Below are 13,152 nucleotides of genomic sequence, written 5' to 3'. Positions count from 1 at the left end.
GAGGATTCATCGCGTCAGAGGTTGCTGATTGACTCGGGGGTGGAAAAAAGTTCGGTTCGCAATTGCCCCTCGTTATTTTTCTCTCTTTCTCTCTGTCTCTCCCTATCCCTCCCCCCCCATCGCTCTCTCACTGTCTCTCTCACGCCTCGGCTTTATAAAACGACCGCTGGTTTTCCGCAACTGCCTCAAATCCGACGGAAGCGAATAAGCTTCTACCTGTTGACCAACTCCGCTTGTCGAAACCTTGCGGAAGAAACTCTTGTGCATTTGGATCAGGCAAGTGTTTACATGCAATTGTTTCTTACTCCTCGATAATTAATTGTGTACACTGTGTTATTTTTCGTTTAGTCATGTGTGTCTGGAGCGATAATAGAATGCGAGGGAATTTATGTAGAGATCGGATTTGACAGGGTGAATTATTATTGTTTACCTTATACGCATTGGTCAACTCTCAATCCCGTATCGACTTGCCAAAGGCGTCTAGTTGTTCGTCGTGCGGCTAGATAAAGTGTTGTTCTATACTATCTGCAGCTGCGCGTCTTTTCGTCCGCGGTTGCAGTTCGTTAAATTTATACTCCGTATTGTACTGAAATTTACAATTTTGATTGTATTTGTACACTGAAGTAGAAATAGAAATTTACCAGATTTAAACGACGGATAAATTATTTAGATTAACTTGGTTTCGCGAAATCGCGCACTCTGGACTGAGAATCTTTGTTTCACTTCACAAATAGAAATCTTTGAGATGACGAATTATTCATTGTTGAATTGAACAAGGTTTTCTTTGATAGAGAGAAATCAATTAATTACGGACTAACGAGAAGAAATGTTGCGTTGCAAAGAATAAATTTCCAACTTGGCCGAACGGAAAGAAATTTATTCGAAGAAATCCACACTTATTGAAGCCTAGTGAACATATTTCATAGATAACACGTAATGCTTTAATTTCATTAGATAAACTTGAATTTCCTCAATCCAAATGAAATGGTTCTTTGTTTCATATCGTTACAAGTAAACTTTTCTCTTGTTGAAATAAAATTCAGTTGAAAGTGAAGAGTTTAGGATATTTGTTTCTCGTTTTATTATTTTCCTTGCACGCAATTACACGAGGGTTGTTTTTTATACTATCTATTGCTGTGAAGTTTTTTTCTGCTACTCGGAATATATCGTCAAGTCAAAATGCATGTCTGGAAATCGTGCAGGGTACTGATTTTAAACCGCAGCTTTTTTTGTATATAAGGTAAATTTGAACCCAAAGATCTTGAAAGGATAGATCCTTGAACGAATTAGTAAACTCAATAAATGTATATGGCGTATGATATATGAGAATATAACCAAACAAATTATTTCGGAGGAAAAAACAGTCCGTGGACGTTTAAATTTTGAATAAGAAAGCAATTATTCCCACTTGTTGAGTTTCCTTTCTCGATGAGAAACCTTATACATCAGGCTGGCTGATGAATTAAATTTGAACTTTTTTCAATAATGTATCGCCGTCATAGAACAAACCTCTCGCGACATATTGTACGCTTGTAAGTTATTTTTCTTGGAATTGAAGAAAAAAAAAAAAATGTATGAGGAATTTCAAACTTTATGAAATATCGGACAAAAGGTTTTGGAAGCTGTTCAAAGACAAGTTTCGAACCAGTGTTGAAAATTGAAGTACACATGTGTAGAATGTGGAAAAATCTTAAACAGGTGCTCTTCTTATCAATGAAAAGCATTTACGTCCTCAAATTAGACAGAATCTTCAGTTAAAATTTACACGTAGAACAATCGTCTTGAATATTTTGCTAAAATACACCGCGACGTTTTTGAATTGCGTTGCCAAATCACAATATTAAGGTTTTATTTATATTCTATGTTGTATAACGTAGACTTTTCAAATATGATAGATTCACAATATTCGCTGGGGAAAAGTTGTTGGAGAGCGGAAAAATCGTCGTAACGCTGCACTAAACATTTTATTCATTTCGAGCGAACTTAAACATTCACGAATCATTGAACAGATGTGGATAGACTCGAATGAAACTTGCAGAAGCAAATATATAACTGGACAGTATGAGTATAATATAACGTATGATGCGTAACGAATAAACTTTAGTTGCAACGTGTGACCCTGATTCGAAACGTTCACTAATATTGGAAACGTAGCAGTAGGTGAATTGCTATTTGCTCAAGAAGAAATCGTGTTGTGCAAATAATAAACTTGTTGCCGACTTTTGCCGTAAGAGAACTTGCACGACGATTTCCAATAAATGGGAGAACGGGAACAATAATTTAGGATGATGAATCAAAGAAACTTTGACGATATAAGTAATGTTACAAATAAATTCCAATCAATGTCCTCTCTTGTTGAGCAAAATAAAAAATCAAGAAACTTTGCCATAATCGATGAACTAAATCGTCGGGTGAAATTACGTTGTTTTTATACCGTCTGGCCATGTCCGAAGTCTCGTAATCAGTGCAGTATATCCGTCGAAATAACGGTTTGGTATTCGTCCTCATCCTTTGGCCAGCAGGGTACAGGTTTGTTATCATTGTATAAAATCCCAAGTCACGGTCTAGTTGGCGAATTAGCTGGGTCAGCACTGCGAAGTCAAACAGTATTTTACATATCTTCTCTTGGAACCCTCGTACAAATTTACATTTGTGTCGGCTAAGACGACGGTGGGTGTCACGTAGCGCAATGATATTATGTCGGGACTCCTTTTCGAGTTCATAATCGTCGCTAGGTAGACAAGGCCGATTATGGATACCGATTTCCATACCGACATTTGCCGATGGAACATTATTGAAGAAGGTTTGTGTCTTAGCTAAGTATCGGTAAAATGTCGGTAAGGGAATCTGTTTTACCCGGAAATGACCTCGGCTGCCTATTAATATCGGTTGAAATCCATGCAGTGTGGGATCATTTTTCCGGAGGTAAAAGTGAAAGAAGTGATCTGGACGATCATGAGCTTCGGTAACTTGAAAACCATATTTATTCGATTCAAGCGAAAACTACCATATGCGAATCATTTGCGTGACACTCGTTGTATCCATGTGAAAATTTATGGCATAGTGTAAAACGAAGTGGTTGAGTTGCTCTCGGAAATGCACGAAATGGTTGCGTTTTAGTTCCGCTACCAGGCTCCGTCATAGTAAAGTAGCCCAGTTTATTATCCGGGACTAGATACATTTTTAATGCTACGGATGATAAAAGGCGTACTGCAATGCCTCAAGTTATACCGACAACACTCATCCTTGGCCATAAGTCCGCTGCGTCGTAGGTTTACTATCTCTTTACGAGAATATTTTTTCATTTTTTTAAATTCCCTCCGTGCAGCGTCGGCTTGTGTGTGTATCTTCATGCTTCACGCAATGCCGCAGACGCTTTAAAATTCCGCAACTACATGAAAAATTCAGCAGGTGAAAAAAATTTGAAGCATCTTTTTTCCCCTGGATTCTCCCACTTTTCTTTTCCAATGTAGTAAATTCACGGCGATGCGAAGGTTGGATAATTGCAGATTATTATTATTCGAAGAAATCTCCATCCGTGATATACCGATAATTGGGGTACTTGAAAATTATTTGCAACATCAATCTGATGTAATGAAATGAATCAAGGAGCGTGAAATCCCAGTCATGATTACATGTATCGATGCTTATTTCAATACCGGGATTTGGAACTCTCTATTAATTAATTAATTAATTAATTACCACACTCACCGTCGCACAGAGGGACGTCGTTTTGTCCCGTGTGGCAAGTTCCGTGGTTCACTTCAGGGAACAATTAGACCCTATCTCTAGTTGTTATACGTCTGCCCGGGTACAGCAGTCTCTCTAATTGACCGTATCGCACGGGGTGGCAATTGACGCAATTTGTGCAAATACGGTTCTGATATCACTCGGTTGAAAAATTTCCATAGAAACGGTGATTACGCCTCGCGCTTAAGTCCTCGAGAAATATTATTCGCGATTTCAAGCCGAACTTTGAAATGGCTCAAGCAGCAATATTCACGCCGACAGAAAATTCTAGTTCAAAAAATATTATTCCGAACATAGTTTACTGATTTACGGAAATCAGTTTCGATGCTGTAACAAGAAAATTTAGATGTGTTACTAGACTTTTTGATCAACCTCACTTGGACTACATTTTTTGGTAGTTGTTCGCGCCTTGTTTGATCGAAAAATATGTACTGAATTCTGTGAACAGATTAAACGTTCCTAAAACCAGAAAATTTAGTGTATTAAAAATTATAATCGCACAATTCCAACAATATTTAAAGGCCTTCGCAATTGTAACGATACTGATTTTCAGCTCCTCGTTAGTAAAAAATTCTATAGTTGGATTCATATTCTGATAATTTTTCCTTCATACATACTTCACTGTTGCCAAGTTCAAATTGGTTAGGAATTTATAGTTAGAACCATTCGGTAACCATAAAAAATGAAATTTCCATCAGTGTATAAAAATTGCCTCTGGCTCAGGAAGGATTCGCGGGTAATTTCATGCTCGGAGGGTAAAATCGGCTCTAGTAGTTACAGATCGTGCATGAAAATAAAGATGGAAGGCGGATTAGGAGTTGCGGGAAACAGCAAAGTTTGAAAGCTGTATATAGAATACACGGTGGATCGATTTGTTTCTTCCGGGAATCGAGTTCGAAATTGTCCAATCGACCGCAGGTGGTAGATTGGATGATTCGAGGTGTTCAATCAGTGGAGAATCTCGGGTGAATTCTTAGTCCTGATTCACTGATATCCCGAAATCTTGTACCTCGCCGGATGAGTGATTCAAAACGAGTGGTTATACATGCCTCGTATTTATTTCTCGCTCGTCATTTTCATCCCCTCGGCTCGAAAGTTATTCAACAGCAACAGGGTGTTGCAGGCTTTTGTTGGATTCTTTGGCGGATGTGTTGAATTACTTCGAGCCTCGAGCGGTGTTCACTGTTACGGGTCAAGAGGGGCGTGATTTACGACCCTCCGAAAAATCCGAGGAAACTTTTAATTTTATTTACTTTATCCAGCGACACTTAGGCGCGGGTATATATGTATAATACAAAGGCACCGTGATCGTAAATCAGGGTCACACTGTCAAATGAGCTTGCGGAAAGAATCACGATCAGCTTCGATTGGCCCGCGAGGCGGAAAACGAAATTTTGTAATTCTGTAATTAAGCCCCGTGACAATCTCTCCGTAAAATTTATTATATTACGAAGGAAGGCAAAGTATGTCATCGGATTATTATCGACGTAATTCCTGATTTACATCCGCATATTTCATTAGCTTCAAGATTAAACCGGAAAAAAATCCCGACTCGAGTTTTCGAGTTCCTATGTACATAGATATATAATAAGGGTAGATGTACAGAATCAACGCATGAAAAAATCAGGATAAATATTACATTACATACCCTCTGGGTTACACAACTGCGGAAATAACCGTACCTTTATTTGTTTGGAAAAGAATATGGACTGTTGTAGGTTACTTCGAAGATATAAAATGCAGAGGTAGATTTTTTGTAAAAATAAGTCTCTGATCATGTGTGGAATGTGTGTGTGGTCGTTAACGAAAATTCGGAAAATGGGGGTGAAAAATTCCTGCGGCACATGACAATGTGGTCGTGAGTATGAAAGAGAATAAATAGAACCGAGGGATCTGCAGTATATATATAAATATACGTATATGCGTGTGTATATTTTTATTACAATCCGTGACCGCGAGATTTTCCAGTTTAGTTTTTCCCTCTGATTTATGTCGTTCTGGCGATGGTTTGTCGGTGGAGGACTACAAACCCATTTCGAAGGGTAAGTCGCGTCTAATGGCTTGACAGTATCAGATGCATGGTGTAGAGATCAATCCTGTGGAAATATCGGTAGCATTTTTTTCCTTCCGTGTGAGAATGTGGGATGGTTTGTTTCCGAATTTCGAACCTCGTCGATCATCGGAGATTGGAAGTTGAGTTGGGAAGGAGGAAAATTATCCGGTCAGCCTGCAGCGTCTAATCATGCAGGGTGATTTTTCACATAGAATTCTCATGCAAAACAAGTAATAATATACCGATCAAAGAGAAGAAACGTGAACGTGGTAAGCCATTTCCTCTTTCGAATGGTATTGGCAAATTGGTCATTTCAGGATTAATGGGAAACCGATAATCTGCACCATGGCATTTGTATACATATACCTATATACATGTGTGTATATGTATATGCGTGTCTACGTATATTCGGATATGTGACTAAACTGTAGGTACTCGCATTTACGCAAAAAACGGCGCAGTCGAATCGCGCGTGACAAAAATTCGAGACGATTTGCAGTCGTGCCAACATTAAATTATTGCAAGTGTTTCGAGAAAATATAATACAAGCGAAAATTATATTAAGAACGAATAGGTTGTAAGAAATTTTCTACTTACAGTTACAAAACTCGTTTCCAACTTTTATCCAGAACTATGTTCATTTTGTTTATGATTAAAAATTAATCTAATCATTGTTAGCCAAAGACTGTTACATGGTAACCAAAAGATAAAAATGTTTTTCTCGCTACAAAAAGAGCACTAGTAGTTTCAATTTTAATCCAGTCTTCGATCGTGTCAATTTCACCCTGCGAGGGGAAGCAAAATTTCGAAAGAATACAAATCGTAACAATAACAATAACAATGAGGTGACTGAGGAATGTTGGAAACAAGTAAATGCAAAAGGAAGAAGAAAAAAAATAAAAATAAAAAATTGGGCTGGATTGATGGTGACACTGGAACAGTCGTGCTAATTTTTCGTGACATGTCGTACGAAAACAAGGATTAATGGAGTGAATTGTTCGAGTCGGGTTGTGCGAGTGAAATAACGGCGATGATTGATGAAGTTTATGTCCGTGATGTCCGCATTTATATTAATAAATTATCCGTATAGACATAAGAACTGGACTAAATATCGTTTGAGCTTTTATCTGGATGTGCCTAAAAATCAGAGGAGAAAAAAATTAGAATCGAACAAACGGTCTGTCATGCATATCGCTTTTACCTGGCTTGAAAATGTACCTGCTTATAAATATATCTACAATAGTACGTTGAACCTCGTGCAACGTGCGCTATCTCGGGGAATCATCGGAGGCTAGCTGACTATAAGGATTTGTAGAGGATGTAAATCGGGAGTAGAACATCGGAATTGTTGGCTTGTGTTTGCTGCAAACATAAAGCTATACATATATCGATAGAATGATAGTTCAGCTTATCGAAGGGAAGCGATTTATCGGCTGAAACCTGTGCTGAAAACGCCGGAGCATCTGAAGTATCGAATTACAAAGGAACTTCCTCTCGTCGAAATGCGCGTAACTGTAAATCAGCATCGATTCTCGTACCACAGTACAATATACAATATCGTATTTTATATCGAATGAAATGCAGTGTGTCATTTTGTAGGTAGTCGATTTCAATCTCGGAGAGTTTATAGGTATATGCGTCCCGCCGTGAATCTGAACGTTAATAAAACTCAATTTTCACACGATATTATCCCGTGCGCCATGTGACGTGGATTTGAATAAAGAAAGGATTTTCTGATCCGATGAGCTTCGTGACACAAAAATCGAATCAAAATATCTCCGCGTTCCGTCGAATACGGGGCAACGTGTACGGGGCATTCTACCTCAAATTTGCAGCCAATGTACCTTCCTCCCTTTCGATTCTGATCATTTTTTAGTATGATGTGCTTACCGAACCAAAATCTGAAAAAATTCCCAGACCTTTTCGGGTCGGTAGGAACATCATACTAAAAAATGATTAAAATCGAAGAGGATGAGATACATGGGCTGCTAATTTGACGTGGAATGCCCCATATGTATAGCTAATACGCATAACAAAAGCTCCGTTCATACATGTTTCTTTCGTAATTTATGCAGAGCGATTCATTCATGGTCGAATGATCTAACGCGCATGCGCTGAAGTTCTGGAGCAAAAGCAGTTGTTCTATCAGGACGACCAACATTTTTGAGGATAAATACATTGCAGCGATCTGTCATCTGGACTCATGACGGTTGGTAGACCTGATAAAACAACTGCTTAGATAACTGTAGAATTTCAGCGCATGCGTATTTGATTATTCAACCGTGAGCTAACCCACCGCAGTTGATCTGAAATTTTTTTTCTTCTGCAATGCGTAAGCGTGAATAATAGTGAAGTTAAAGTGACCTTTTACTCGGTCGGTAAAGACTGACTACAGCATTCTCTCAACAGCGAACCATGGCGTTTTTATTATTGTTGCGTAAAAAAAAAGTTTTCTTGGGCATTTACGGTTTTGATACTGCGTTTAGAATCGTGCTGACTTCGGTATTTCCACATCGGTGATACGTACAAGGCTTTGATATTACTCAAAATGAGTGACATTTTACTCGGTCGGTAAAGACTGACCACAGCATCCTCTCAACAGCGAAACACGGCGTTTTTTAATGCTGCGTCGGTGGGAAAAAAATTTTCCGCAATCCGAGGGCCGCACAGCGAGTGTCGCATGGGGTAGTCTGGCACAGCCTCGGGCATCGACATCCTCGTGCCCTGCCAGACAGGGCAGAGCAGTCAACGCGCCTTGGCGCCGCGGAGCCGGGGTTTCGTTTGCGGGTGTAACGAACGGAGGCGATTGGATACTATAATCCCGTATTCCTGGGTCGTTGCCCTACTCCAGTTTCCCATGGCCGTGCGGTGCAACTGCAGCTCGTTGCACTGCGGCAACCCCGGCCGACACTGCCAGGAATTTACCATTTACGGTAGACCAACTTGCAGCTTTGGCGATCTTCTATTTTCTGACCCCCTTTCATATTTTATTTTCAAAGTTCACTAGGAAGATCGGCAAAAATGACAAAAACTCAGGGGATGTTTCAGCGGAGCAAAAATTCATACCATGATTACGTATTTCGTGATTACCTACTGAGATTTTACAGAGTCATTCATTGACAAATACATTTTACTTTGATTAAGTAATATCTCGTGATTTATAAGATTTTGCATGATTTCTTAAGATTGCAAAGGGATTCGTGAAATCCTTAATGATTTCTCATGACTACCAGTTATTACTTTTGACAGTTTGACCAGAGCAAAAATTTTTACCATGATTACGTATTTCGTGATTACTTAAATTTTATAGACTGATTACTTGACATGTAAATTTTACTTTGATTACGTCATTTCTCATGATTTCTTAAGAATACAAAGAGATTCCTGTAATCCTAAATTATTTCTCATGACTACCGATGATGATACTAATGCAGAATTTTATTTCAATATTACCGATTTTTAGTGTAATTTCGGAAATTACAAAGTCGTTTTGAAAATTACGAAATGGTTCTGAATGATATTGACACCTCAACCGCTACGGTGAAACACCCCTTGCAAAAATCACTACGGTGAACACGAATGAAACAACATCGTCCAGATAAAACAAAACTTGAAGTCGTAAAAGAAAAAGTAGTTTATAAAGGTGCCTTGCGACCTGTTTTTTCACCTCCAAAAGTTCGGGAAGACATCTTTTGGATGCATAAGGGTGTCTTTTCGTGGTGGAAAAACGGGTCTGAAGACAGCTTTTTTAAATGTTTCTTTTTTTTTTAGTTTGTGACTGTGTTTTGTACTGTTCGAGTCTCTTATACTATATCGAAAAAACGTGATGCTGATGATATGCAAATGACACAAAAGCTAAGATATATAATTTAATACATTTGAGAAGAGGTTTTATAATTAGAACGTTCATAGTGATTAAACATTTAAACTACAGTGTCTTATCATCTGATTATACATCGCCTATTTGGATTTTTTTTCCTCGCTGATCAGATCCCTACAAATTGTTTGAAAAAACTTCAAGGTATCTTGTGGTATGATGCAGTTATAACGCGCAAATCTGATTGTAAATCAGTATAATATCACAATCAGACCAAAAACACCAGAGTTTAATCGTTTTTAACGATATAATTATAGAAATTTTTTTCAAATCTTTGACGTCTTTACTTACGCTATTCAAATTTTCTTAGATTCATGCCTATTATATAGCAGAGATCGTGTTCGCCAATATTGGACCAAACAACATTGATAAAAATTTTATAAACAGTTTGAAAACATCTTTTTTCTTGAATTTTGACACAGATCCATCGGCCGATTCATTTTTACATTCTTTTCCTTTTATTGTATAAATTTTCAAGGTTCCCGAAAGAAAACCATCGCGGTGAAAAGATGGTGATAAAGGTTGAATCGTGCTAGATTCCGAACGCAAATCTTCAATTTCCGGACCACGCAAAGCCTGCCGTCACATAAACTTTTATACTTCGGGTTTTTCTGCTGCCGGGAAAACAATGCCTCATATATAACCCTGATTTGAATAAGATTTTTCTATTTCATCGAATTTTTCCATAGCCTGAAACGAAATCGTACAGTCAGAGTTTTCGAAACTTTAACACTTTCCAATGTAAATCTAGTTTATAATCGACTGTATTATACTTTTGCTTATCACAACGAAACAGTATTTCCACGATGCTCAGCTAATACTTTCGAAACTCCTTTATACTTCTTGGCAGGCTTGAAATGGATCGATCACCAGTTCTAAATCGGCAAAAAAACGAGGAAAGAAAAAAGAATAATCAATTATTTAAGTAGCTCCATTAGCGTTCGTTAATTCCCATTTCTCTCGGTAAAAAGACAGTCCAGATAACAGTTTCAGGGTATGAAGAAAATTAATTAACACGCTCACTTTTACACTGCCGCAGCATACTTTCCAAAATCTTATTATTATAGGTAATTTTGAGTGTTGACTCAAATTTTGATTTCTCTCACGTAACTAATAGAAGAAAAAATAGTTTTATTCGATAAAGTTTGCTTTTGTAGAAACCAGAACGATATATCGAATTTTCTCAAACATTTATTGTAAATAACAATTAAACAAGTTTCAGTTCCACGTTTAAATCACTTGTATTAAAAAATTTAAATGCAAAACAGAAGTTTGTTTTGTTGATATTTACGATAAGTGTTTGAGAAAATAGGAAATTTTCTTAAAATCTGAAATATGGTTTTGGTTTCTACAAAAAATTTGACATCTGGAACTCAGATTCAAAAATTGTTGTGCTGACCGGTGTTATTTACCAGTGTAAAAAGTACAAAAGCAAACTTTATAAGTAATAAATGAAGATTTTGGTTATTACTCGATGAATAGAATCAAAATTTATTCATTGAAATATAAATTCAAAAAAATTTTTTTTCGTCGAGCTGTTTTATCCACCTAATTTTCGGTCGTTTATTGAATATAAGTAATAGGTTCTAGATATGTTGTCCTGCTTATTACGCCGACGATAACCAAAGATAAAAACGTATGTGTGTAGTGTAAGGTATAAAGTACTTGTAGAAATTATTCACTTGTGCATGTACGTCGTGTTGTGAGCCTGCATTAATTAGTTGCAGCTCTATGTGCGGTCCCTTGTTAGATTAATTAAAAGTTTGAAATCCACCATATTATATCAGCTTATCTCTTTCTCCTAATCTTTAATCTTCTGTACATAACTGTAACACGCACATGCATAAATGCATCAATTTTAATTCCATCATTACCGATTTTTCAATTTTTCAATGGATCTCCGTAACTTCCGAATAAAACAATTTCGTAAATACCCGATGCGCGAATATCTTGAAATAACAGTACATTACGTAACAAGGGAATAAAGTCAAAGATTATTCCTGCGGGTGAATTTAATGGCCGAGCGAAGCGCGATTTTTTACTCAAAAAAATAATTTCCCACAATATACATATAAATGCCCGCAAATGCGGGAGAAAAGTGATACATTTTTCACTTAGATTAGGGAAGTAAAGTTATGAGGGAATAATATGCTACTTTCGGCCCGCTTTTCAGGTCAAAAAAGTTAACCTTATGGTCGAGTCAGGAATAAAATTGATAAAAAGTATTGATTTTTGGTTAACCAGTTTATCTTTAAAAAAAAAAAATAAATAAATAACAATCATAATAATAGTAATAAAAAACGGTGACGAGGAGAGATGAAAAAAAAAATGGTGAAGGGAAGGTTTTATTTGACAAATGAAGTCAGTTTGAGAAATGATTCTTATTCTTATTCAAATTATATCGATTCGATTCTTCTCAATATACATCTGCAATTGCCTGTGAACGATATATATTCCGAGTTGAACATGTAGATATTTAATAAATCCTGCCTTATTCTGGCCGAGATTTTACGCCGGAGGGATTCGAGGAGAGTCGTTATATTGCAATATAAAAGCCGCGACGATATGAATTCATCCGCGAAATCCTTGAAGGCGAGGTGATCAGGCGGTAACAAGTAGAAGACCTGGAGGTACGGACAGGCAGGCGCCAACCATTCGACTCTCATCGTTGTAGGTACTTAAACCCATTTCACTCTCTCCTTCGCCTTCTATTTCCGATTATTTCTCCGTCTCTGGCTCTCTCATTTCCTCCCTTGATACCTGCCCTCCTATAAGACTTTAAGATTTTTTTAACCAAATCAATTTGTAGACGCGTTTTGTTATAGAACTTTTTTTTACGAGCTCACGGATAAACTTTAGGGGCAAGGTGTAAAAAAAAAAAAAACTAGGATCGTCGATTGACAGAAGGACCGGAATATCGAACTTTCATTGACGCGAAAATCTTATTGATAAAATTTATTGTTGCGGTAAGTACAAGTATAGAAAATTGTGAATATCGAAAGTCGAAATACAGAATGACACAATATAGAAAGTTCAAAATATGTATCGAAAGGAATACTGACGATTCTAAAACTTCGGCATTCTATCTTCCGATTTTTCTATTCTTTTACTTATCCATACTTCTACTTTCAACATTTTTAAACTCTATAAATTAAGTTTCCGCTTGTTTAAAAATTCGATAATATGGCTGTTCAATTTTTTGATCTTTCTATATTTTTACTCCCACCCTTCAGTTCCACCAAAATCAATGTAATTATGTTTTCTCGCATTTCTACAGAGACAAGTATCGTTATAATTTACGTATATATATAAATATATACGAAACGTCAAGTTCGATTAGAAATTTCTCGCGGGGTATAATTTGTGTAATTATTCTCGGTCATCCTCGTATTTTGTTTTCATCTGAAAATTGATCAAAACCTAGAGAATCTAACCGAATTAAACGGTGTCGAATGGACTATTTATCCCAATT

At 37.1% G+C, this 13,152-nt stretch overlaps 1 protein-coding gene across 1 annotated transcript in view; it reads left to right on the top strand.

Annotated features, from left to right (window-relative positions):
• The window catches only part of LOC107220361 (ras-related protein Rap-2a), a 29,055-nt gene continuing 15,903 nt past the window's right edge, over window positions 1-13,152 (top strand). Inside the window, exon 1 of the mRNA XM_015658926.2 lies at window positions 1-276. The gene's annotated coding sequence lies outside the window, so the exon portion shown is untranslated. The remainder of the gene's footprint in view (window positions 277-13,152) is intronic.

The sequence above is a fragment of the Neodiprion lecontei genome, chromosome 7 (genome assembly GCF_021901455.1).
Source record: "Neodiprion lecontei isolate iyNeoLeco1 chromosome 7, iyNeoLeco1.1, whole genome shotgun sequence".
Lineage (NCBI taxonomy): Eukaryota > Metazoa > Arthropoda > Insecta > Hymenoptera > Diprionidae > Neodiprion > Neodiprion lecontei.
This window is presented reverse-complemented; position numbering and strand designations above follow the sequence as displayed.